A 22,459-nucleotide genomic window follows, 5' to 3' on the forward strand; every position below is an offset into this window, starting at 1 on the left:
TTATTCTCCTGTGTTAATACAAGCTGTAGAAGGAGGATTATTGTTAATTAGATTGATAAATCTTTAATAGTGAAAAAGAATGTGGGTTTAATCATGTTTCGGTAAGGCTTTTTGCAAAATCTTCTGCATTGTTTTAGAAAAATCTTATTCTGTATTGCATTTTGCATTTCTTCAGTATCAACTCATATGAAGATTGTACATATGCTATCCTTTAGTCCTGGTTAATAATACTTCAATTTCTACTTTCTTCCTTCACACTTCAGAGTGATGAGGATCCAATTTTAGGTTTATTTCTGAGGTCATTAAAAGGACATTTTATTTTGATCTTTTTTGAATTTCTTTAAGAGATCAGGTCCCTGCATAACATTTGTATATTTTGGAAAAAAATATAGCAAAACAGAACAAAACAACATAACAACAACAACAACAAAAAGAGCAGGAAGAATTATGTCTTACTGAAAACGCTGAAAAATTAATAGTGTATTTTAAATATGCTAGGTACTATTTTTGAATCATCTGTATCATAACCATGCATCTTTTAACCAGTATATGTTGCTTAGTTAAAATTTTATATACCTCTTCAATTCATTAATGTAGTAAGCAAAAAGCTCATTCTTTAGTGCTTCATGTGTTACTTTGGACCAGGATTCTAATTTAAGAACCTTTATCAGAAGCTATCAATCAGAATTATAGATAGCTTTTCATTATAGCAGTGAGCTATTGATTTTTTTCCTGTAATGACATGGGCCAATGCCTTTTTTCTTAAGAATTGTAATGTCTCTTTTTTTTAAATTTTTATTTCAATGTTCAGCTAAAGGATATTCACAAGCCAACCTTTTAACTTATCAGTAGTGAAAGTGATATGAAACAGCAACAAAATAGGGAAAGAATAGATTGATAAGGTGATAGATAAATCAGTCACATTTCAGGGTTTACAATAAGCTGTTTAAGAGTCAAACAAGGAAATGTTCATGCTGTTTAACTTTGGGAGTTACAGGATGATGGCCCTGGTCTTGGAGGTTTGGGAGCTGTAGCACAACACCTATATTTCAAGCAGGGAAAATGAAAATGAAAATATGAGGCTATTTAGCCTTGAAAGATTTTAGCCCTAATTAAGTAATTGGGGTGTGCATACATAAATTCAAGAGTGTAACAAATGTCAGATACAGATTTGCTGAGACTCAATGTCCTTCATCAGCAGAACAGAGGCTTATGAATGGAAGATATGTTAAATATGATAAAACTTCATTTCAGGATTATTTTGATTGCACCATATGGCTTGAAATTCGTACAACCAACTAGAAAAATAAATTTTAGAATGCCTTTATGAACTGTTAGTAACAAAAATTGCAAATTAATTACCAAATTTTCAAAACAGCACTGCAAACTTGCCAAAGCTAAATGTAGTAGGAGTTCTGAATACTCAGAAGATCCAAATTGGATGTGAGAGTGAAATCCAGAAACAATAATTAGGTGAGGGTCTGAGCTACTTGGTAGGGTCAAGAAAAGCAAGTTCTTCATTGGATCCAATGAATAGTGTCCCTCTGCTTTCAAATGAAAGAATTACCTTAATCTCTGCCACTTTTGGCTTGGCGCAACATTTATTGCAAACTTATAAATCTCAGAGGAAAAAAAAAGATTATTGAAATCATTGCAGATCAGCAACTTGAATAGCTTCAGAACATTATCTGTGCCTTTTAATCAAGTCCTCTACAAATGAAAAATTGAAATTAATACAGATTTAATTTACTGCCTACTAAGGTTAGTGAATTTTAGGAAGTAAAATAACTCAGCTTTTTACTTTTTTTATCCATGGGTAACCTGCAATCCCTCTTTGGAGATGAGCAGAAAAAATATATAAAGACCTCTTAGGAGAACTGCTTTTGTGCAGAAGTTTTGTGTTTGTACGTGTGAATAATGGCTTCTCAGAACTGAGAAGGCAATCTCAACATGACTGTAGACTACAAGGAAACAGAAAATGTCTTTCAGTCTTTTAGCCAACATTCAGCATGAAAGCATCACAGATCTTTTTTTGGCAATGTAACATTTTCTGCTTCTTCTTCTGAGAATCAGGCACTTTACAGTGGTGTATGATAGGAGAACACAAGACAACAGACAAAGCCAGGAACTAGAGAAGATCCAGCCTGATAAATGAAAAAAAATTCAAGGACAGAAACAGCTTGCCCGGAGATTGTATGCAACCTCTGCTGCTGAATACCTTCAAAAACGTAGAAAAAAATGGTGAGTATTCTAGTCTGATGCCACAGCCAACTGGACCAGAAATTTTCTGAGATTCTTTCCAACCTGAGTTATCCTATAAACATACAACCAACAACTTTTCATATCATTAGCTAGCAGGGTTTTCCTCATACCTCTCTCTGGTCTGTTTTTCAGTGTGGATTACAGCCTTACAGTTGTAGTGATCCTAAAGTATTTAACTTTTTACAGATTGTGAGGGGGAAATTCTAAGCACCCTTACTACTTTGGACTTAAACCAGATGCACTCAGTGATACAGCACTCATTTCACTTTGTATTCCAAATGGCAATTTTTGTCTCCAATTTAGTGCCTGTTGACACCTGAATTGCATGTCTACTTTCTGTCTCTCAAGGCATTGAGTATCTGCCTTACAGTCCACCACAGAGAGAACAGTTTTATTAAAAAAAAAACAGGGAAGTAAATATGGTCTTTTCTCTTTGGCCTTTCTCATCCCTAGCCATGTTTACTTTACTACCCTATCATTCTTTCCTTTTACCCACTGCTGCTAAGAAACAACTTTCTACATCAGCAGAAAAAATAGACACCCTTTTTATATGTCTTCTTACTTTCCCAAAGCTTCTTTTGACCTAAAAGGATTGTTTTTGTGGGGAATGTGGAAATATTTATATACATGACATGTTTTCTGTCTGAGCAGAAGGAAAAATAGGTTTGATGGGAGAGCAAAACAAGCTTCTTTGTTTGCAGTAAGACAGACCTTGCTAATAGGATGTCATAGACAATTATCAGGGTTAAATTAAATAACATCAAACTTTATTGATATTAATACCTTAAAGATTAGGAGATGCTCTGTAGATTGTCAGGAATGGGGTCCCATAATTTCAGAGGTCTATAGAGTCATCCTTAAAGCATCCTTAAAGCATCTTTAAAGAACAGAGAACATACAGTAATATGGACGATATTCAGTGATTATAATGAGTTAATTTCCTGTTTGTTTTTCTAAAGGACAGTTCTGAGATCTCTGAGGCCTCTTGCTTCTCCAGGTCTGCTTCTTCAAAATGTCAGTGATTTGAATGAAAAGGATCTAGAAAGAACAAGTTGCACTATTTTCACATTCTTCCTATTTGGGTTGAAAGTTTGATCAAACCTGCCAAAAAATTAATCTTGTCATGGAGATGTCTGGGTTGTTCATGTCCCAAACATAACCATTCAGAGCTGGCCAGTTCTATTACTGAAATGAAACTGCCTCATTTGAACAGAGAGAACAGATACTTTAGCAAGGTATGATTGCCCAGTTTTTCTTTTTACTGTGATATCTTATGCTTAAATGTTGTTAGTAAGCTATTAATTAAAAGTAAATATTGGTAGTAAAAAAAAAGGTAAATGAAATTTCAAATTAATCCCTGCTTAGTCTTCATAATTCACAAAGACTGTCTCCTTTTTAGAAAAATACAAATATTTACTGACCAACTTTTCTTGAATCTTTTGAGGTTTTTGGACTTTTTAGTTTTCTTTTTTTTCCTGCTTAAATCTCATTTCTCAAAAGAAATAAGTAATGTCTCATTATCTATATTAACTATATTTACATAATCATTTGCTACATATAGCTGTAGGAGTTCCTAAAACATAAAAGACAATGTTTTTGAAAAGCATATCTCAAAAGATGGATAAAGCTAAAGAGTCCTCTAGAATTTAAATGTTTGTACTGCATGTGCTGGGAGTCACAAGCTGACCTTTGATACAGTCATAATGTGCAGAAAATCATCACTAACCAATTTCTGGCCCTTGGGAATATTTCTCACTGTTTTCTAGAATTTCCAGTCAGCACTATCAATATCCAGTATGACTATGAATAAACAACCTCTAATCTGAATTCTGGTGTCATTTTTCTCAGAGCATCATGCTTAAAGCATTACTCTTCATCCACAAGAAACTTTGTCATGGCTGTAAGTATTATAGTATAGAGAGCACAGACACTTCTGAATGTAAGGTTTGGTGACTTTTCCATGCTTTCATTATTAAATATTTGGAAGAAATTGATTGTACAAGATGGGTTGCTTTGGTATGTTTCTAAAGCTACAGAAGCAATGCATGTGACCTACATATTCATAATTAAGACTTCTTAAGCATATTCTTCAGGTTCTTTCTTTGGAAATTTAACCGTTGGGACTGCAATTATTTCAACACACCTTTTGGGCAGAGAGGAAATCTGTAGAATGGAACCCTCCTTATTTAACACCTGAAGATATTTTGGAAAAAAACCCTGTGGCTGGAGACTGGAATATATCTTAGGAACTCACAGAATCCAAGCATCTAATATTTCCCTTCCTAAAGTTAACTGATACATCTACATTTCAAATTAAAGTGATGACAACTAAGTAACCCTGAAAGTAATTATGTAAAATATCATCATATTTTCCATTATAGATTCTGTCATTCTTAAATGAGTTATTTAAAAACTTTTCAACTTAAAAAGCAAATGAAGCATTGGAAGCTTATTATGAAATACAAAATCTGCTGTACAAACTCAAATAACAGATACTCCTCAGCTGGTCCCACATCTAACTAAATACTTGTGAAATAAACATAAAGAATGGTGACATCAATTGCAGATTATTAATATTAAAAAAATGGAAGCTGAATAATTTTCCACACAAAATATACTTAACTGAAAACTCTTCAGAGTAATTGAAATGTACAATTAAAGTGAGATATGGCAAGATAGTATTTGAAATGCCCAGACTAAGATCCACTTGAACAAACCTTAAACATAACACAGCAGAGATTACCATTTTACATTAATATTCCACAGTCCTGTTCCTTCATAGATTCATTATCTATGTAATGCAAAAAATATTAACAAACTGCATTGCTTTAAAGTATTGAAAATTTCCTGATCCTAACAATCCCCTAGAGGAATCATATTTCTCTTGATAACAGAAATATCTCCTATATATAAATATTTCCAAAGATTTTTCATTATTTCAAAAACCATCATGGAAAACAACAAGTTATATTTAATTACTTATATTAATTTATTTATTAACAATTAATTTATGAGTTTTGCATTTAAATTATACAACCTACAGCAAAGCAACTGCTTTATAAACCTGAATTGACATGTGCATGAAAGGATCATTGAAATCAAATTCAAAGAGAAAATGTTTCTTAGATAGTAATATCCTTCTCTTGTTCTTCAAATGATGTTACCATTTACTGTTCTCCCCTACATGCTTGACATACTGAAACAAATATAACTGTAAGCAAAATTACAACATAATTTTTACTTACAGTAAAAATTGTCATTAAGAAAAAGTCAGAAAAATTAGGAAAAGTAATATATATTATTTTTATAATTTTGTTAGTGTCTATATTGTATATCAGCTGTGAAAGCACTGTAAATAACAAAGTACTGGATTTCTTTTGAAAATTCAAATATATTGTCAAAAAATGCTTGTGGTATTTAAAGCTTCCCTACAAAAAATAGAATTTCTAAAATAATGTTTACCTTTATAACTATATCCTTACATAGGCTTTATCAGTCTAATATCTTTCAACACATGAAATTTCATAAGTTTCAAGAAAAACTAAAATCTAAAAAAAACCCAGTAAAATGGTCATGCAGTAAATTTAAAAGGAAAGAAATTGCAAGTTAAAAATCCTCACATCATTTTATTTCTGCTCTTTCAGGTACATACTATAATTTTCCATGGTATTATTGAAGCCCCTCTATGTACTGAACTACATGGATACAAAATTTATGGAAAAACTCATCATTCTGATGAGGTGGTATTTTTGCTGCTGTGGTACCCAAGTTATTTTTACCTTCCTCTGTATCACCATGTGTCATAGGTTTCATAGGCTCATTAGAGCACATTCACCTAAAAAAAGCTATCTGCCATTCTGTCGATATGGGGATTGCTGATACACTTGATTGTTCCTGCCCTCCTTCTATTTTTGTGATCTTTCACACTAAAGTTCTTAATTTCTAAGGCACTGAAGTGCTTTGTGATTCAGGGTGTGTCAGTACGGTCCCTTCTAGATTAGATATTTGTTAAATGGATGGCTGTAATTCACAGCTGGGTATATTTGATGGGTCAGAAGGTCTTCTTGAGTGCTACAGTCCTAAAACTAAATGTGATTACATAAGGTGGGAAGTAGTAGAGATATTTAATTACTAAATCACACAGGCTATTATTTGTGAAGGCAGTGATGCATCATGAATGAGGCAAATGGAGCACATTGCTTTTATCCTCTCCTTTCAGTAAGCAAGGACACCTGCATCATTCCTCCTTCTGCTGTTTATTCTGTCAGTGGGGATTGCTCTCGTGAGCATAGTACAAATTAGATTCTTCCTTCTGAACAAGACAGGGATCTAAAATGCATTGCCATGCTTGTTAAAACAGATATTAGCATCCTTAAGCGATTTTTCTGAAACACATTGTGATATTCTGTGTGTGTTTATTGAAGAGATATCCTCTTCTGCTGTTTTTTTCTTTATCATTCAAGCTATCCCCACTTTTCTGGGACTGCAAGGTAATGGTTGACTGAGTCTTGACCTACCTACTTGAATGGACATGGTAAACTACTAGACAAGAGAAACTCCTGGATGTGATGAGATGGATTTGTGGGAATCTAACAACAGTAACAGAAGTGCCATGAGAGGATGGTTGGATTTCACTGACAGCTCAGGAGTAGGTATGCAAGAAACAGGCAAACTTGACAGGAGGTGAAAAGGACCTTTGGGAAAGGGAATCTTGTAAGGCCCAAGATACTAAGAAAATCATATCAGCAGTAGCACATGGCTGAGAACACCCCAAAAACAGTAGCAGAAATACTAGATTAGACTACAGATAGGTGTACCAGAACATGATATGAAAAGCAATTAGGGAAATATTGTTTATTTTGTAGGAAACAGTTGTAAAAAGGAGAAAACCTGAGAAAGAAAAAAGGGAAAAGAAAGCAGCAGCTACAGATGACTTAGAGAAATATAGGTGGAGCAGCTAATGGTCTTGGTTCTTGATTACTACACTTGGCAGCACAGCAAAACAGAACTGTTATTCTGCCCATAAATAATGTGGTGAATGTGCTTCTACTCTTAGGCAGACCAAGGACATCCAGACACCTTCCTATGCTTAGTGGAGAATGTCCAGACAGTCCTGCTACTGTCACCTTTCCAGTACCCTTTCTGGGTGTCATGACACCATAACCTTCGACACACCCACCTAGCACACTTCTAGTCTGACTATAGGAAACACGTGATTAAAAACCCGGAACAGATATGGACTTGAGGCTGTTTCAGATGAATGCACTGTTGTAGGTAAAAATTGGATTAACGCTGCATCAGCCCATAGAAAGCTGAGAACAGGTGAACAGGAAACTGACATTAAAATTGTACCCAAAAAACCAGTCTTCTAGTTCTGTTCTGGTACTTTGCAGTTTGCGAGTAATGAACAATGAAAATTTTTCAGGCTTTACAGAGTAACTTTGAAAACCTTCATCTGCTTTAGTGAGTTTGAGACTGGTCTGCAGTAATACACTGGAGAATCAGAGAGTCATAGAATAAACTGAGTTGGAAGGCACCCATAAGGACCATTGAGTCCAACTCCTGTCCCTGTATAGGACCCTCCCCAAGAGACACACCATGTGCCCAACTGCACCATCCAAACCCTTGACAAATTCTGTCAGGATTTGTGTTTTGACTACTTCCCTGGAAAGCCTGTTCCAGTGCTCAACCACCCTCTGGTTGAGGAACCTTTTCCTAATATCCAACCTAAACTTCCCCTGACACAACTTCAGGCCATTCCCTTGGGTCCTGCCACTGGTAACCACAGACAGGAGATCTGTGCCTGTTCCTCCACTTCCCCTCATGAGGAGGTTGTTACTAAATGAGGTCTTCCCTTCTCCTCCAGGCTGAACAGACCAAGTGACCTCAGCTGCTTCTCATACGGCTTCTCCTCCAGAGCGTTCATCATCATTGTTGCCCTCCTCCTGATGCTCTCTAACAGCTTAATATCCTTCTTATATTGTGGCACCCAGAACTGCCCCCAGCACTCGAAATGAGGCCACCCCAGTGCAGAGCGGAGTGGGACAATCCCCTCCCTTGCCTGGCTGGCGATGCTGTGCCTGATCTGCCCCAAGGACAGGCTTGGCTCTGCCAGGGCACTGCTGACTCGTGTTCAACTTGCCAACAACCAGGACCCTCAGTCAGTCTGTCCATATATCCAGTGTTTCCCTGTCACAGGTGTGGAATCCAGCTTTTCCTTAGTGGAGTTTATCTGGTTGGTGATTGCCCACCCCTCTCATTTGTTGAGGCCTCTCTGCAGGGACTCCCTTCCTTGGAGGGAGTCAACAGCTCCTCCCAGATTTGTATCATCTGCCAATTTACTTAGTATCCCTTCCAGTCCTGCGTGCAAGGCGTTTATGAAGATATTGAAGAGCATAGGGCTGAGAATGGGGCCCTGCAGAACCCCAGTAGTGACAGATTGCCACCTGATGTCACTCACTCCATTCACTGTAACCCTTTGTGCCAACCCGTGAGCCAGTGGATCACCCATCATATGAAGTGTTTATCCAACTGGAATGCTGGGCGTTTTGTTCAGCATTACTTTAAGAACTAGTCTTATGGAAGTGTGTTGAAAATACAAGCTTACAAATTTTAAAATGTGTACAAGTTTCAGTCCTCAAAAGTACAATCTAGGCAAACACTTGTAAAAAAAATTTGCCTTACTTGCCCATTAATGAAAGAATATATCAAGGTAAATTAGATTTTTGTGTGTGTGTTTTCCCAGCATAATGGTCAAATGCAACTTGGCTTATTTTAATCTGACTACTTTGAAGCCACTGTAAATGGCACAGTTGGACATTAGGAGGACTAATGTAGCCAATGTCTAGACTGAGGTCAGTGGAGCATGGCTGTCCTTCTCCAGGGCCAGATGTCAAAATAACAAAACATTTTGTGAACAGGTGAAGGTAAAATCCAATAATCTGTTCTCAGGGTTGAAACATCAGGGGCAGAGACATGATATATGATTTCTGAAATTGGAAATATTTTTACTTAAAAATAATACCATAGCTTTCAGTGCTGACACTGAGTACCTTTTTCACAGAGTCCTTAATGATTGCCTGCATAGGAAATTAATACATTCAATTTTCAACAGCATCATTCAGTCTCATGGTGATCTGGATAACACGCTACCAATTAATTAAGTTCAGAAATAAGGTGTAATTAATTCTCTGAGCATTTATTTAATTTCTGTCCAAGGAAACTAATTCTACCTAAAAATGTGCATATTTTTCTGTGGTTAGCTGTGCTTCAAAGAAAGACTGTTCAAATAAAACCCACATGTTTTTTTCTTCCCCCATCCCACATGTACTAAGAGTTTAAATATAATTGGATTTAACATCATTGAACACATCCAGTAGAATTTGCATGAATAGACAACATAAACAATGCACATAATATTCAGACAATTCTGTCAAATATTGATTGATGCCTTTGCTGCATATGCTGGAGAAGGCTATTATAGAGATTCAGCTAATATGTGAAATCATTTATTTTCACCTATTCTTTTACATTTACTTTTTACCTCTACACATTTACTTAAGATTTATCATGAGAAGCTTAGAAAATAGTTGATGTTCCTATAGTATAGCAGCTGGTATATTTTAACAGGGTTTCAGTGGAACTGCATCAAATAAAAAAGCAAAATTTACTGAAACCAATTATGCTACACCCACCATATGCAAAACTAAAGTATTTACAAATGCTTTCCTAACTCCATGACCAAGGGACATGCATATATTTTCAGTGTTGCCTGAACCAGAATGCACTCATTCATAGTAGTGATCAATCTGCTTCAACACTCCTTCATGTTTCTAGGCTTTTGTCATAAGAATTCTTCTTATAATGAAATAAAATGTAAATCATATAGGAAAGTAAAATGTGAATTCTGTATCTTTCATTTTTAAATGCTTTCTTTGCTTGGAATACAGTTGCAAAATACCCACATATCAGTCCTTAGAGCTAGATAAAATGTTCAGCTGTGCTTATCATGTTTTGGTTGGTTTCATTTGACTTTCACTTGAGAAATGGATTGCCTTTTTAATTTTTTTGCTTAGCTTTTTTTTTTTTAAGGAACATATTTATGTCATTTTTTCAAAGGAAGAAATTATGTCAGACACTCTTCCAGGACTGATGTGCCAATTCTTCTTCTTCTGCTGGAAAACTAAATATATATGTGTGTAAATCTGTTTTTTCAAGCATTCTTTGGCTGTCTCAAAGAACAAACTGTAAAATACAGTTTTATCTTCTTCCTCCACATCCATTCCTAAAAGTGTTATCTCATTAATCAATCTTTAAAAAAAAATTACAGGGAAAAGATGTTTTATCAGCAGAATTAACAAGGACTATAACAAAAAAATTCTTCTGCATGGAAGTCTATAAGATAAATTGGCACGGTATAAGTTTAGAGAGTGTGTTCGTTTCTTTTCACTAAAGTGAATATAAGACAACATTCAACTGGCATAATTTTCACTGGGGATTGCTGGCAAGAGAGGTAGAATTTCAAGATATTTCATTTTATTGCTGACTTTTTTTTTGTGTTTGGTACTCTCCTACAAGTAAATAGTGTCCAGATGTTAATATTTCCTAATCAGGATGTTTTAGAATTGTCTAAATCAACTATGTGCTTTATTGGAGTCAAACCTTGTTGCTGCTGCCAATTAACATTTCCGTTATTTTCCACTATTGCCAATAGGCTTTTCAACCCTATTGTCATTAAGTTTTCAAAAGTATTAGACTACTAGAATAGAAATTTCTCCAAAATTTTCACAATTCATCTGTTATAATCCCTTTAATCATTGTTTCACGTCTTTTTCAATTCTCAATTTATTGCTATCAAGTTTTGTGATGAACTATGTCAGTCTTATAGTTTCCACATTTTACTTTCTTCTCTTTGATAAATCATGAAAGCTCTGAGCATATATAACTATGAAGCATAATGTCCAAACTGGTGACACTAGATAACATCTCAGAACTTCCAAGTTCTGTTCTAATAATCCTGAAACATTCTTGGTTTTGACATCAGAAATAATGCTCACATAAAGCAATTCTGGGAAAAAAAGCAAACAAAAAACAAAAAAACGAAGAAAGTACAGCCAAGGAAAACAATAATTTCTGTCAGAAACTAAGTGCTAAACACTTTTAGCAAAGCCTTTCTAACTTTTCTCAACTTTAAAGTTGAGAAAATTCAGATGACTTTTTAATGGTTATAAGCATTATTAAGGTAGAAAATACAGAGAAAGGTGTAAGTTTGTCATTAGTTGCATCGTTACAGTTTCAAGTTTTCAATTTGAACATCCGCAGGCATTTAGAAGTCCTAGATACTCTTTAAAGATCTTTTCATTTAAAGCAAATAAAGGCTTCTAAAGAGTACAGTACCAGATTGAGAATAGAAAATCTATGAGTAAACGTAGAATTTGTTGTTGATAAATGGTCATAAATTCAGAAATATGTATAAAGAGTGCATGGAGAGAGAAGAGTGACATGGGAGGAATCTCAATTGACACAAAAAGATGAGCAATTGTACATAAAACTATGAATGTAATTTCTTTGGCTGTATTTATGCTAAAATAAACTGTAAATTTAGTTTTGTTTAACTGAATTGAAAAGGGCGACTAAGAAAAAGGCCTGCATCCTAATATTAAATAAAGACACTGTAGCTTTGACAACTTCCTCCAGTCTAAGCCACTAGCATGGAAAACTAAGATGAAAGACCTAATGATGATTTAATATAAATTTTAATATTTATATAAGCTATGTTAATATAATCACTTTACATTTGGGGTGATTATTCTCATATAGGATCCTATTGGGATCCTGTGTTCCTCTGCCCTCAAATACATCAATTACCCTCCTTTTTCCTTTGTAACAATTTAACAGATGGGAAAACTGAATATTTGTTTGCATGTCATTAGCTGTGGATCGTAGAACAGAAGTCCAATTTCAAGGAGGTAAATGTCTGCCAGCATTATCATTTAGAAGTCAAAGGATGCAGCAGTGTGAAAAATTAGGATATTTATCAATGAGATGAAAAATTTTTGAGTCTGGATATTCCTTAACTTCATATATCAGATCTAAGCTACTTTAGAGAGAAATTAATCATTCTTTGAAAGGTCCTGTCTCTTCCCTTGAGATGTAAAGGTAGTATAAAGATCCACAAGTACTTGGTGCTGAAGTAAAGGTCAGCAAGATGTATCCAATTCCAAATTAGTAAATGTAAGCCACTGATTCTTTGCTCTTTACTTGGCTTCATCTCATTTTAAGTTTCCAAAACGAAGAGTGTTTGTATATCACTTTACAATGTTCTGATCATTATGGTTGCTATGGAAACTTAGCTCAAGTTTTATCAATATAAACTCAAATAATTGAATTGTGATTAAGCACAGTAGGAGAAAGAAGGGCTCACACAACATCCTTGTACTTCAAAGCAAATTACAAGGTCATGAGTCCAGGCATGCAGGAACAGGATCTCCAAAGTAATTCCATTGCTCCTATCAAGGTACATCTGAACAGGAGTAAAGGCTACAAAGGCTATGACTCTCTGCTGGTACATGCCATGAGTAAAGTACTGGGGTAACTTCTGCCTGCTATGTCTCATTACAGGATAGAAATGAAACTTCTGGAGCCTTGCAATGGCAGTGAAAGCAAAAAACAAAGCCAAGTGCAAGGTCCTACACACGGCTCGTGGCAATCCCAGGAATACCTGCAGGCTGGAAGGAGAAATGATTGAGAGCAGCCCTGTGAAGAAGGCCTTAAGGATAAGAGTTGGTGAAAAACTCAACCTGAGCCAGCAGTGTGTGCTCACAGCCCAGAAAGCCAATGGAATCCTGGGCTGCATCCAAAGGGGCTTGGCCTGCAGGTCAAGGGAGGTGATTCTGCCCCTCTACTCCAATCTGTGACTACACCTGTAGTACTGCATGCAGTTTTGGTGTCCCAAACATAACAAGGACATGGAACTGTTGGAGCAAGTCCAGAGGAGGGTCATGAAGTCAATAAGTGGATTAGAGCATCTTCCCTAGGTTGGGAAAATTTTGGCTGTTCATCCTAGAGGAGATTGTGTGGAGATCTTGTAGCAAACTTCCAATACCAGAAGGGAGCCTCCAGGGAAGCTGGAGAGGGACTCTTCTTCAGGAACTTTAGGGACAGGACAAGGGAGAATGGGTACAAACTGAAAGGGGAAATCTGGGTTAAACATTAGGAAGAAATTCTTTACTGTGAGAGTGGTGAGACATTGGAAGAGGTTTCCCAGGAAGGCTGTGGATGCCTCATCCCTGGCAGTATTCAAAGCCAGGCTGGATAAGGTCTCAAACCACCTGGTCTACTGGGAGGTGTCCTTTCCCATGTCAGGGGGTTGAAACTTGATGATCTTTAAGGTCTGTTCCAATGCCTTAACTTTCTCTGTTTCTGTGACGGCCTGGATACAGCTGCAGAGTAATCCAGTTTCACCTCATACCTATCAGCCTCGCCCTTTTATGTAAAGTTGATTTAATGTCACTTTCTGATAACTAATATACATAATTAGCATTAATTATCAAATAACTAGGTACACAAATTCCAGTGTGGAAAAAAAAAAAATGTTAAATGTTTGTAGTATCTCCTGTCTGTGGAAAGGCACAAATTTTCAAGCCAACACTAGAAGAACACAGTGCAGTAATTAGTGATGTAGAACAGAGTATAATCAGAAAAAAAAAACTTCTCACATGATTGAAAAGGGTTTGGGCCTGCAGCAGCAGAATACATTCTAAAGGTTTTTAGGGCAGCTATGTAAACACAAGATATTATGTAGTATTTTTCATGCAAAAATAGAGCTAGCAAGCACAAAGCAATGCAAGGGTTGCGATGAACTGCTTGTGAACACTGTGGGGTAGATAAAATTATTTAGGCACAGCTATGTAGGGAAAGGAACTCTGTACCAGCTGCACAGCTCAACTGCAGTACAGTTTTCAGTTTTGGTCACCTTAATTATAAAGGGAAAGAGCATATAAGGATCAGGCTTAGTAAGAGTCAATGTAAATCAGCAGAAGCAGTGAAAAAGCCATAAAGAAGTTTTTCTCCATTGTCTAGGTTTATCTTAGAGAAGAATAAAAATGCCTTTTGGGATTAAAAAAACCCCAATGAATTCCAGAGGGAAAAAATGGCAGAAAACAGTAAATCCCTTTGCATTTCTTTTAGGGGACAAAAAAGGGTAGCTGTCTGGTACTACTGTGTGTGTCATTCACTGAAAGAACTCATTGCCACAAAATGGCATCAGGAGAAAGTTTTAAATTGAAAGGGGAAGGGAGTTTGATACTGACACTGTTGGTGAGTACTTCTGTAGTTAAATCCTACAGAGAATTTTAGAGAAGCAAGGCTTGTAAACTGACACTTCAGAACAAAATGTCAAAGGTGCTTGTATCATGCCAGTTTTTCTAGATTTTGCTTTCTGGATTATTTCACACTGTCAAATATCAAACACAATTATCAGACTATGGTTAGCATTATAGTACATTAATAATTGTCTCCCAACAATTTTTCTAATTTCCAAACTCCTCTATTTCTATGATGATCTCAGATCACAACAGCCCCTTTTGTACTGTAATTACATTGAAATTAATCTGCAGCAAATGAAAAGATAATTCCATGAGTTATAGTTGTAGGTCAGGTTTCAGCATGGGAAAAAAAAAAGTATTTCAAAATAGGGAATATGCTGATATAAATGACATTCTAGAGCTATTGACTGACAGAAAATCTTAATTCTCTGTTAGAATCAAGAAGGACAAAAGCAGGGAAGCAGGTGATTTCCTTTTTTTTTTTTTTTTTTTTTTAAGAAACGGGGACTTTTTGTGGCTTGATATGGCCCTATATTCTCTTTACCTCACTGAAATGACTTGATGTGGCCAGCAAGTGCAGCAACAGGCATTACAGAGGATTTGAATGAAGATGCTAATGGGCCAGTTGCCAGACAGACTTCTTGTACTGAGACTGTGATCTTCACTCAAGGGACCACTAATATGAACCTTCCTGTTCTATGCAATAGTTTACTTTTATGAAGCTTGCGGTAACGTAAAAGCTTTGAGTCCTCAGCTGTGCTTTCACTTTTTTTTTTTTTAATTGTATACCTTGTTTGAAAGTTGTTGGGTAGACTGACAGACTGACAAACAGATAAATGGCCACGGACACCATGATTGCAAAAAAACTTTTCTGTTTAGGAAACCAGGATAAAAATAAACTGCCTTTATTATAACACTCAGTAGACTTCTGAAATCACTGAGATAGCCTCCATAATTACAGTACTATACTTCTAAGGCTGTTTAAAGGTATATAATGGTTATAACTGTTATTCTTGTCTGACTACCTGTAAAATTGCTGCATGCCATTCATTCCTAATGGCTGTTTAACAAATTTTAGCGTTGAATATGTGCTACCAACTGACTACAGCTGGAAGAAACAAATAACACGACAAAACAAAAATCTCAACATTCATTTGGAATTGTCTCTACCAAGGTCTGTAAACAAAAGCTATTAATTCAGCTGGAAGCATGATGAGTGTTGCTGGGTAGTTCAATCCAAAAGAACTGAACTCTTTAGAATAGTTTAGGTTGGAAATGACCTTTAAGATTATTGAGTACAACTGTTAACCCAGCACTGCCATGACCATGACTAAACCATTTCCCCAAGCACGGCATCGACACACATTTTAAATACTTCCAGGGATAGCGACTCCTCCACTTCCATGGGCAGATTGTTCAAATGCTTGACAGCTCTTTTGGTGCAGGATATGTTCTCTAATATCTGGATTAAACCCTCTCCGGCACAACCTAAGGCTGCTTTTTTTTGCATGGTCACTTTTTTACTGGGTAAGGAGACTGACATCTACCTTTCAAGAAGCTGTAGACAGCAAAAAGGTCCCCTCTGAGTCTTCTTTTCTCCAGGCTAAACAACCCCAGTCCCCTCTGCCACCCTCATAGGGCTTGTTCTCTAGACACTTCACCAGCCTTGTTGCTCTTCACTTACAAGTCACTCGCAATTATTTCATGATGCCACTTTTTGAGAATCAAGTGAATACTTGATTCTGAAGTACATCAGAAAAAGCTTGAGGTCCTTTTGGTCATTTAATGGAACACAAAAAGCCATTGTGCTCCTCAAATGAATATTTATTCAAATCATGAAGTGGTTTACTTCAACCACTTCAATTTTTAAAATCCATCTTTGCTGCATTCCAATTGTTATTTTCAGTAAACAGATAGGCATTTATCTAGAGGCAGAAGTATATTTTCCTGTAAAAATAACCCATTCTGATGAAATTATCAAGATTATAAGTATGTAGCATTCAACAAAAGCAAGTTACCTTTCTGGAAACTTACAGATACTTGGTCCGATTAGATTATTTACTGTTTTGAAAGAAAGGCCTGTGACAACTTACCCAAATATGGCTTTGCCTAGTGTTTGTTTTTTTCAGGGAGATGAAGGCCCTGCTGGAAATTTGAAGCAAAGCTGAGGTGATGAAGACTCCATTGCTGGCATTGAAATTGCAATCTGGGTAGAATTTGGGCCAACATCCCCACACTTTAACATTAAATTAATGTTTTTTATTAAATACTAAGTAGTGAATGATTTTTGAGTTCTGTATCTCATATTTTTCAGTAATATAGCCATAACCTAGAAAAGGGGTCCAATCTTGTTCTTCTTTACTTATAATACTTACTTCTTCTTTATGATATCTATTCTCATCAATAGAAGTCATACATGCTTGAGTTTTTTTGATCTGTTTTCTCTTCTCTTGCAGTTGTCAAGCACAGAACAGCTGAGCTGGGAGGAGAGTAGTGGTGAAAAAAAGGAAATAGATTTGTTAATCATGCTCTTCATTTAGTTTAAATGGCATTGGCCATTCCTACCTATTATCACTTATTATTCTTACTTTTTTGTGATTTATTTTTCATCTCTTTATTACTAATGCATGTCCATTAGCTCAAAAGATTTTTTTGTTTGATTTGCTGATGAATAGCCCCATACAATGGCTTGGCAACAGTCCCCTAGAATAATGTGGGATTCAAATGTTCTGCCCTTGTCACCTTGTGCTGGTCTAGTCTCTCTCATAACAGAAAGTTGGAATACTGAACAAAGAGGTTTTTAAATCATTGGAGAAGGCTTATTGTACCATAATGATCCTTTCTGGGCAAAATCTAAAAATAATACTCTATAGATGAGCTGACCTTATGTCTAAAGCCAACCCTTAGTATTTATCATTGCATTGGCTTTCTTGATTATAGAGTTATGATATGCCATCCTGCAGCATCTAATGCTGTTCATCTAAAATTTTGGGATGATTTTGCTACTAAGTGCAAATAAGAGGCAAGATGCCAGACTTGAGGTAGAGACAGTTTTCACTACTGGACTGAGTAGAAGAGCTATGTGTCTTTTTTTAAATATCTATTTAATCTCTTACTTGCATGCATCCATTTGCTCCAATGGCACCTCAGTGTTTTGTTTCCCTTAAAAGACCTTGGATGTGAGATTTTCTTTTTGATGAAGGGCTATTCAGGGCTTAGTGTTTTCATATCTTAAACCTTTCCATGCTGAAAATATATACCCTTTCCATCACATACCAGAAGGATGACAATAAAACTGCCATAGCAGAATAGACTGCAAGGTAAGTAACTGTTTCCTCGTTCTTAAAGACAACTTGTAAAAATAAAATGGGCAGGTTTTTACAACCATATTTGAAAGAATTGATGTATTTATCTTGAAACCTGGAAGAATTTTTATATCATCAGTAAGTTCTGACCTATTGATCTGCCTTCCATCTGGTGACACCATTTATACTCATGCAGAGCACAATCAATAGTATAGAAAAACCATATTTCTCCTGTATTACGGTGATATTTCAAATGACAGTATGGTCAAGGGAGAAGGTTTCAATAATAATAAAAAAATATTAAAATAAGAAATATAGTTTGGGGTTTAATAGCTTGCCCATATTGATTTTTACCAGGGTTATTTGCCATATTTTACCATCAGGAGGAGCTGTCATCTCTGCAAAAGCCATTTATTTTCCAATTAATTATTTCAGCTTGGAAAGGCAAATAAGAATACCTAGGGATTATAATGTTTCCCAAAAAAATAAGCTAAGCTTTCCTGCCCCAGGGTTCTAGCCACTTTCTGCACCATTTCCTCTGGCTCTTTGGGATCCTTTAAGCTTAATATTTTTCAAAAATGTGAAAGAATCCCAGTTCTTCCTCAAGTCTCAGCAGTGCAGACTATCATGCCACAAACAAAAGAGGTTTCCAGAGGCCCTGTTAGGAGGAGGGAAAGCAAGAGCACACCTTTGGCTTATGCTCCAGCAGGAATCATTTAGAGAAACACAGGCTTTCATTGACAGGCTTAGGCAACAGCCACTGCTCAATACCACAGAGGAACATAAACAAAAGCCCAAAGTCTCAGTCAGTCTGACTGGGAAGAAAAGTATTTCCTCACTTCAAAGACAGCAAGTATTGTTTCACAGTCTGTCTTATGGGATGAAGCTTACCTGAAAGCACTGCCCACATAAATGAGATCCTGTTTATATCTTCACAGCCCTGACTGTATCAAACCACTATAGAAAACAAAAAAGGCCACATAAACTTTTCATTGCTGCTGCCAAATTCATACCCTTTTAACATTTTTGGGGACAAGAGACCTGAGTGTCATAGAAATCAAGACAAAAAATATTAAAAGGCCTTCAATATAAGGAAACACAAGAAAATTGTGCTACATGATTAGCCCAAAATTAAAATTTTGGCCCACTACAAAATCAAATCTATTTTAGAAAACACTAAATGGTGAAGACAACTCTGTGGAGACAAGGGGAACTCTAACACAGAGACTGTGAAGACTGAGTCCAAGGTGAACCACTGTGTAAGGGGTCAGGCCACCTGCCACATGTTAAGAAATTAGACCAGTGTCATGCTGCCCCAGATCTGTGGTGCTTGTCAGACCTGCACTGCAGGGCCTCAATTACGTGAGAATTACTTGAGTGCTGTGGAACAGAAATCTGAGAATAGAACTTATTACTCACCTTTTTTACCTTATTACATAAATTTAACTGTGTGTCACTGAGTGGTGTGGCTCTGTTCTCATATCCATCTGATTCAGATTCCCTCCAGGACAGCATAAGAGCAAGAATAGCACAGCTGACATTTTGGGTCATTGGTTTTACTGATGCCACCTGAACACTAATGCTGTCTTCTCTGGGGTTTCCTGCATTCACAGGTGGCCAGTATCAATGTTTCAAAAGAAAAGGGAAGGAAAAATGAAATTTAATGAAAGGGAAAAAAATCTTTATTTTCTCTTCAGTGAACTTATATTTTTATAGCTGCTCCCATCAAAATCTTTGGTGTTTTTCCCCTACAAAAGTAACTGGCCTTGTGAACAAATATCAAGAAACAATGATAAGCATTGTCTGCATGAAATGCCTGTGGAGATGACATGAATTTATCATTCTTTCAATATAGCCCATCATCTACATATGTGGTTTTAACCATTTGTTAAAAGAGTTTGCATCTCTCTGATGGGGCTCTGCAGCATCATGCAACTCCAGAGAGGTTGTGCCTGTCAATGCAGCACCCTGTCTTAGTCATAATTTTCTTTAAGAGAGAAGAAACTGCCAAGGAATTAATCTAGCACAAAGCAGCTTCGCTCTCTCTGGGCCCTGAAGCAGCCAGCAACAAGTAGCAAAATCCACACACACACACACACAAAAAAAAAAAAACCAAAAAAAAAAACCCTAAAAAACCAAACCATACCAAAAAAAACCCCAAAAAAGAAACAAACAAAAAAACCCCCTAAGGTCAGTGAGAAAAGAATTGTAATAGTATAGCTGATATTGTTCTTACAGGCATCCTTTGGGAATTGTAAACTCCCTGGAAATTTCACAGAAACTTCAGCTGAAAGATTATTCATCTGAAACCAGTGAATGAAGAAAGACACAGCTGGAATGGTAAAAAAGAGAAGTGTTTGCTCTGCAGCAGCAATTAATTTATTAACTATTTAAGAGAAAGATAAGAGATGCTATGAATTATATCTCTGTACTTGTGCACTGTATAGCAAAGGTAAGGGAAGTGTGGCAGCTGCAAGTTTTGCAGGGACTAAATTAGTAAGCACAAATAGTTTTAATATAATGGAAACCTAAGGTTTAAGAGATTGGGAACATTTCCTGTAAAACTCCCCTTTGATCTCAAGAAAATTTTCTGTTTTGTTTTATTAGGCTTTTGTAGACTTTTTTGTTATTAGAGAGGAGATGAATCGACAGGGATAACTGAAAAAAAACCAAAAACAAACAAAACACCCCCAAACCAACAACAACCATAGCCTCCCCCACCCCTCCAAAAAAACCAAACCAGTTTTGTCTCAACAAAAGGAAATCTCAGGTTTAAGGGTAATTTTATGTGAAAGATGGATGAAGGGGAAGCTTTCCAGGGAATATGTAGCACACAGAAATGAATCAAAGCATGAAAACAGCATGCAGAGGAAAGGAGGCCACAACAGAGAAGAAAAATTACTTGTTTATCTCCCTGCTTAACTTGGGTAAGTTCAGGGAGATTTCTGAGCTGAGCCATGGTTTTTAGCTATAGACTCATTAAAGGATACTCTCAACTGTCAGCAGAAGTTATTGAAGTAATAGAATTAAGAATAAAAAATCTGCAAGTCTAATTGATATTTCTTTTTAGGCTCTAGGGAGACTTAAAGATGAAACACAGGAATCTCAAACTTCTGTCTCAAATACAGTGTGGAAGAACAGGACTGACACATCCTGACATCAATTATTTCAGAAAGCTGCAGGGGAACCTGAGGACTGACCAATAGCTCAGTGCATCCACCATGTTAATTAGCTGAAACTGCCTGAAAAATGAAATTAATGTGCATCTGAATAAATATGAACAATTATGGTTCATAAATATGAATAATTAAGGAAGAGCAATATGGCTTTTGCAAATGAATAATGGTTTTTACAAATGTACAGTTCTCTAAAGTAATCAGCACGCCTCCACACTGATGCAAGAAGGCTGATAAAGTGCACCTTGACCTTGAAAACATGTTGAAAAAGGTCTTGTAACAAAGACTTAAACAGATGAAGATGACTTTGGAGAAGGGACTAAAATGAATAAATAAATTCCGTATTAAGAGGTAGAAAATAAGTGGCAAAAATAGTTAGATTTCACAGGGGAGGAAGATTATCAGAAGTATTCCTTAGTGATTTGCACTTGACTCCATAATTCTTAATTTAGTCTTTAATGATCTTGAAAAGATGCTGAGCAGTGAGGTGGAAAAGTCTGTCAAAGTTAATAAGTTATTTGGTACAACATACATGACCAGGGGCTGTGAAAAACACAAAAGCACTTCCTAGTAGTGACTGACTAGGTGACAGAGTGGTATTGAATGTAAAGGAGAAATCAGAAGCCCACTTTATTACCTTAAGTGTGCTTTAATTAATCTTTTGAAGAATGAAATTTACAGAAGGTAAATATAATATTAAAGTCATCAACCCATTTCAGAAAAAAAATAGTAGCCTTAGAGAACTCTCCAAAATACTGTTTCAGTTCAAAATCAGAATTTACAAATTACATCTTTAGTCTGTGGATATTGTTCCCTTGATTTTCAGGTTTCAGAGAGAATGGAAGAGAATGAAACACCTGATTTAAGTTCCATTAAATAAAATCCATCTATAAAAACTTCTGATGTAGTATTATTATTTAATTGTATTTTACAAGAAGATAAACCATTTGATATCTGTTTCCAGTGTAAAGATCCAGAAATAATGTGTCAATTACCATCAAGCTACTGCAACTTTTCATGATCTTTTAAAATAAATATATTACAACTGCTTTATAAAGCCAGGCCAAGACTTAGAGAACCTAATACATATCATAAAGTAATGAACACAACCTACAGTAAAAGTCTCCCAAAGATAAACCTGTGAAACTTTTCTACATATTCTTCCCCAGGGCTCTTTGGTCAATATGACTTCATAGAAACTATTGTTCATGCATATTTTTCTGTCTATGGTTTTGTTTTCCTGGGACTGATAGAAGAAGTAGATTATTTTCTTATACTGAGAAATTTTGATTTTTCTATTTTTTATATCCTTTCAATTTTGTCTGCATTAGACGTGATTGGTTGCAGGTGTTTGTCTTGTTTCATGTAGCAAAATAGCTGTAGTATAATG

The 22,459-nt window shown here is 36.0% G+C and overlaps 1 long non-coding RNA gene across 1 annotated transcript in view; it reads right to left on the reverse strand.

Annotated features, from left to right (window-relative positions):
- LOC136553896 (uncharacterized) overlaps positions 1-19,367 on the reverse strand; it is a 31,027-nt gene extending 11,660 nt beyond the window's left edge. The window contains exons 1-2 of the long non-coding RNA XR_010783251.1: positions 19,313-19,367; positions 16,964-17,067 (exon numbers count right to left, since the gene is read on the reverse strand). This is a non-coding gene — a long non-coding RNA (uncharacterized lncRNA). The remainder of the gene's footprint in view (positions 1-16,963; positions 17,068-19,312) is intronic.
- Positions 19,368-22,459: the final 3,092 nt, after the last annotated feature.

This window comes from Molothrus aeneus, chromosome 1 (assembly GCF_037042795.1).
Source record: "Molothrus aeneus isolate 106 chromosome 1, BPBGC_Maene_1.0, whole genome shotgun sequence".
NCBI lineage: Eukaryota > Metazoa > Chordata > Aves > Passeriformes > Icteridae > Molothrus > Molothrus aeneus.